The following is a 6000-nucleotide window of genomic DNA, read 5'->3' on the forward strand; positions in this document are numbered from 1 at the left end:
AGAGCAGGGAGCTCCCAAGGGAATGCAAAGGATAGGCTCTGAAGCCAGAGCATGGGACCCCATCAGACTAAACTGGAGGACACACCTAGAGGTCAAAAATCAGACCTTGGTGTATTTACAGGGTTTTCTTTCTTTTTTAAATTTTTAAAATTTTTTCTTTTTTTAAAAAATTAATTTATTCTTTTATGGGTCATTGGTTTCCTTTTTTGTCATCGTTGTGATCTCTTTTGTCGCTTTGTCTTGCTATGCCTTATTTTTTGAGTGCATATTAGTATCTCTGCAGATCTATCTAGATAAGATAGGCTGGATGAACAGTCTGCAGAAAACAACGGGCTGATGGCTGGGGGTGGGGGGGACATGGAAGAGGGGGAGGTGGGGATAATGAGGTGGTATTGACCAACCCAGGGACAAGGGAACAACAAGTGATCCAAAATTAGTGGCAAGGAGGGTGTGAGAGGCCTGGTAAGGACAATGTAACCGAGAAAAATTACTGAAACCCAAATGAAGGCTGATGCATGATAGTGGGACAAGAGGAAAGTAAAAGGAAATAGAGGAAAGAACTAGGGCACAAAGGGTATTTACAGAGGTCTAAATAAAGGCATGTACACAGGTAAATATATGTATATAGGATGGTGGGGAAATAGATCTACGTGCACATATTTATAGGTTTAGTATTAAGGTAGCAGATGGGCATTGTGCCTCCATTCAAGTATTCCCCCAATGCAAGAACACTTTGTTCTATTAAACTGGCATTCCATGATGCTCACCTTCCCAACACAAGCTGAAGACAAAGTGGGTGCATAAGCAAATGTGGTGAAGAAAGCTGATGGTGACCGGCTATCAAAAGATACAGCATCTGGGTTCTTAAAGGCTTGAAGATAAACAAGCGGCCATCTAGCTGAGAAGCAACAAAGCCCACATGGAAGAAACACACCAGCCTGTGTGATCACGAGGTGTCAAAGGGATCAGGTATCAGGCATCAAAGAACAAAAAATCTTATTGTGAATGAGGGGGGTTGTGTGGGATGGGGACACAAAGCCCATCTGTAGGCAATTAGACATCCCCTTACAGACCGGTTGCTAGGAGGAGACAAGCCAGTCAGGGTGCAGTGTAGCAACGATGAAACATACAACTTTCCTCTAGTTTTTAAATGCTTTCTCCTCCCCAGTATCATGATCCCAATTCTACCTTGCAAATCCGGCTTGACCAGAGGATGTACACTGGTACAGATAGGAACTGGAAACACAGGGAATCCAAGACAGTGGTCAGAGAGGCGAAACTGGGAGGGTGGAGGGAAGGTAGGGTAGAAAGGGGGAAACAATTATAAAGATATACATATAACCTCCTCCCTGGGGGACAGACAGCAGAGAAGTGGGTGAAGAGAGACGTGGGACAGTGTATGACACAACAAAATAATAAAAATTTATAAATTATCAAGGGTTCATGAGGGAGAGGGATGGGGAGGGAGGGGGAAAATGAGGAGGTGATACCAAGGGCTCAAGTAGAAAGAAAATATTTTGAGAATGATGGCAGCATTCTCAAGCATACAAATGTGCTTGACACAATAGATGTATGTATGGATTGTGATAAGAGTTGTACAAGCCCCTAATAAAATGTAAAAAAGTACAGCTCAGAGGAGCAAAATTCCATTATTTCCCTTTACTATCCTCTATAAATGGTTTTCACTTTTTTTTTCTTTTTTCAATCTTCACTTCTTTTAAGTGTAATCTTTTGCTTTAAAGGGAAGTTAGCTAAAAAGAAAATATATGGTGAAAAGTGTATCTGGAAATCTAATCTTTTCCAAAAGAGATGCCAATCTTATAAAACAAAACAGACTATGTGATAGCTCTCAGAGAGATTTGTGTTTGAAGTCACTGTTTGCAAAACGTAAGTTCATACATTCTGGCCCCTTGGTTTTATTTTGAAGGATTCCCCACCCCACCCCTCCAAAAAATGTGTTAATTTAGCAGTTGTCACCAGCTTACTTTTAATCTTTCCGCAAGCTACTGTAGTCTTTCACTGATTTTGTAATTATATGCACTCTGGTCTTTAGCCATTTGAGTACTTAAATCAAAACAAGTTTCTTCTGCTCCCAAATCCAAATAAGCCTAACTCTTCCCACTATAGCTGCCCACTCTCTCTTGACTTGTCCCACTCCACTACCCTCCTCCCAGCCTCCCAAATCATGTTCTTTTAGAAAATTAGAGAAACGGCTTGGCTCAAGTAAACAAAATATATTTAAGGTTAAAGAAAAAAAGATTGGCCTTGGTTTATTTCATTTCAAAGACTTTGTTGGAAAAGGAAAGTATTGCCTTGGCATTAACTATACAGAAAAGACAAAGCAAATCTGCTTAATGATTTAGCCATCCCCAAACCAGGCCAGACCACAAATAAAACCAGTTGGCATCCAGTGGGTTCCAATTGATGGTGGCCCCAGGTACGGTAAGAGTAGAAAACTAAAATTTGAAATATTGTACTTTAGAAAAAATTAAATTCTAAAGCAACTATTTTAAAAAAAAGTAGAAAACTGAACTCCATGAAGACTTCAATGGCAGGTTTTTCAGAAGTAGAACACCAGGCCTTTCTTCCAAGGCCCCACTGGGTAGCCTCAAGCCTCCAACTTTTTAGTCAGCAACTAAGGTGTAGTAACCACTTACACCACCCAGGAACTCCCACACCATAAATGGCACCCACAAATCATAATGATTTCAATACCCCTATAATCTTATAACTTCCATGTAAGTCATAAGAGTAGAGCCTATAGGCCTAGTGGACTTCTCAACCTTCCTAATGTGGCGGCAACCTTTTCATACAGTTCCTCATGCTGTGGTGACCCTCAACCATAAAATTATTTTCGTTGCTACTTCATAACTGCCATTTTGCTACTGCTATGAATCGAGCGACCCCTGTGAAAGGGTCATTCGACCCCCAAAGGGGTTGCGACCCACAGGTTGAGAACCATTGCTCTAGCCTAACAGTGGTATGCCTGAGAATCAAGGCAGAGTTGCCTCTGTGTAGTGAAATATGGCCCAAGTATCAACCAACAAGAGCAGCCGGGTCTGCTAAAAAGCTCAAGGTTTGATATGTACAATATATTTACATACATCCTCCAAATATTATTCTACCCTGGTCTTAAGAGCAACTAAGAAACAAGAGAAAAATGATGACAAACCTATTAGCGCTTTTTTACCCAAGATCATTCTTTTTTTTCCCCTGCGCAAGCTCCATTTTATTAGACCATTCTTAATTATACCAAGATAAGCAAAAGAAGTGGATTATACTTCAGTCAAATAAAGTGCTCTGACTACAGTAAAAACTTTCACTGATTCGAAACACAAACCTATAGGCCTATTCAACTTAAAGGTGTACTCTATAAGATACACAATTGTTTAAGCAGCTGATTCCAGAACCAATAAGGACATTTAAAAAAATAATTCCTTCTGACTGTACCAGAGACCAAAGGAAAGCCCACCCAAAAGCAACCCACATAAAGAAATAATACTTCCCAATTAAAATTGAGGGAGGTTGAAGGGAAGTTAAAAAAAAAAAAAAAAGACTGTGACAAATTCCTCCATTTGAACAAAGCACCAGAAATAACTTCTAAATTAAACATACCATGTGAGAATGTTCAACTTCAAACAGAAAATAAAGACAGGAGACAAGAGTAACAACCTCTCAGAGGTACTTTAAGTATGGAAAACTGCAGACGTTCCCTTGGAAAACCCTTAATCTGAACAGTGCCACAGCATCTTTTCAACTCCAAACTCAAGCATAAAGCTGCAAAGAAACTAGATTTTTATTCCTTCAAATCAACTACCACTAGTGCAATTCAAGTCTGCTATAAACACATACTTGGTAAACTACTGCAATCAGAACAGAACATTAACAAAGTTACCACCTCTTATCTGATTACTGTGAACTTCAAACGTTACCTGAACAACAGCTATTCTAAAATTCACGTGGAAAATAACAATCAAACTAGTTAGTATTCTATCCAATAGAGGTGACTTGGGTTTGGAAAAAATTATTCCAACATTCTAAAATTTATATTTTCCCCTTTTCACATGCATTCAAGTGAGCAATAAAGAACTCAAATCAAAAAGCTCATTTCATACCTGTTGTGTTTTTGTTTGTTTATTTAAACAAATCAAACTCAAAGCTAAACTCACTGCCATTGAGTCGATGCTGACTCATGGAGACCCTACAGGGCAGAGTAGAACTGGTGAGGTTGGCTTCCAAGACTGGAACTCTTGACAGGGAGCCCAGCAGAGTTGCTATTTTGAGGATCACAGCCCAACTACGCCACCAGTGCTCCTTGGAGCTTTTTAAAAGTGGCAAGAAATATAAAGGTTTCCAACGCCTTGCATGCATTAAGCAGAAATATCTAAATGTCCCTGCTGTATCTGTCATAGCAACCTACCTCTGTAATCTGCACCCTATTTTATGGTCCCCGTGACAGAATATCAAAAAAATTAAAATAGTGTGATCTAAAACTTCTTTTCAAACATGTTTACAAGAATTATCTCATCGAAACCATCCACTTTAATATGACTCTAAAACCCCAATGCCCAGAAGCCAATGACTGGTTTATAAAAAAGAAAATGACTAGTTCAATGGAAAAGGTATTATGATAATAAGCTAAGACTGGCTCAACATGTTATGATCTGCTTGCCTAATATGTATGTTTAGCTACTGTAGTCAGCAGTGTCCAAATATAAGTTTGAGACATTTAATGGTCAGTTTTGTTCTACATTTCAAACTCATCTTACCTTTTTGAGAACATAGTTTTAATCTAAGGTTCTCTACAAATACGTGTATTCTTTATAAAACCTATTCTCCTAAAAGAACGCATAGGAAACAAACAACTAAAGTCATATTAGTCAATGTCCCATTAACTACAAAAATGAAAAGTTCAAAATTTTAGCACACTTCTACCTTCACACATATCGAAAATAATCAAGTTTTGAAACCAAAGACAGCCAAAAAAAACTCAAACTGGTTAAGCATGATATTTCATAAGTTACCATTACTTTATAAATCATCATAAATACAACAAGAAATACCTTGTTGGTGTAAAAGGAAGTTTATTTGGTTACATTTTCATTACTTTTACTAGGCATACATAGAGGCAAAGTAAGCAATAAAATAGAACTTTTTAAAAAAGGGTCAGTCACGCTTGGTTTACTTAAAATACTACGCTTAATCATGACCTATCAAACACTTTGCTTTGCTCACTGTATAAAATTAGCACTGCACTTGCAACTATAAGCAGACTCTACTCTTATCAAACATGAAATGTGCCCATAGTCTGAAAAATTAAATCTGGCCATGTAGGATATTAAAATGTTTTTAACTGAGGGTGTGGAAGGGACAAACCCAAGACTGCTGCTCAAAAGTTTTCATCTAAACTGTGATCAAAACAAGACTTCTTTTGAAAAATTCACAGCACCCAGCAACAAAGCCTATGAAATAAACTGGATGATTGGAATATAAAATACTTGCACTTCCGAAACTACGCCTAACAAGCAAATACTTAGGGGGGGGGGAGAGAGGGGAGGCAGGCGGGGGTATAGGGAGGCCAAACCATGAGCGGTTGGCCCCCATAAAGCACGCACACAGACTGGTTTACCAGCCACTTGTATCGGAGACATCAAAAAACCAACCATAAAAGTGGTGCATGATCTGAAAAAAGAAATTTTTTTTTTTTTTGCTGTTGCTAATCGGAGTTCTTTATCATTAGAAGCAGCGAACTGACAGGTGGGAAAATAAATTCCCTAATAGGGCAGCGAGAGGTTGTGAAAGCACGGCTCAAGGACTGACCGTGCTCCGACCGCCCCGTAACAGGTCCCCGGGAATGTACGCGTGCACCCCGCGACCCCTCGGCGCGAGTCCTCCCGCAGAGCGAAGGCTGCGCGGCGACGGGCTTCGCCCAGAGCCACGTACCATGTCAAGGCCGCCGTCGCCCTGCCGACAGGCAAACAGACATCTTCTCCTCGGCGC

The 6000-nt window shown here is 39.7% G+C and overlaps 1 protein-coding gene across 1 annotated transcript in view; it reads right to left on the bottom strand.

Moving 5' to 3' along the window:
• Nucleotides 1-5971, bottom strand: part of HIPK3 (homeodomain interacting protein kinase 3) — an 89514-nt gene extending 83543 nt beyond the window's left edge. The window contains exon 1 of the mRNA XM_045290885.1: nt 5944-5971. The gene's annotated coding sequence lies outside the window, so the exon portion shown is untranslated. The remainder of the gene's footprint in view (nt 1-5943) is intronic.
• Nucleotides 5972-6000: the final 29 nt, after the last annotated feature.

Source organism: Echinops telfairi, unplaced genomic scaffold (assembly GCF_000313985.2).
Source record: "Echinops telfairi isolate 266 unplaced genomic scaffold, ASM31398v2 ScPeMD7_60;HRSCAF=208, whole genome shotgun sequence".
NCBI lineage: Eukaryota > Metazoa > Chordata > Mammalia > Afrosoricida > Tenrecidae > Echinops > Echinops telfairi.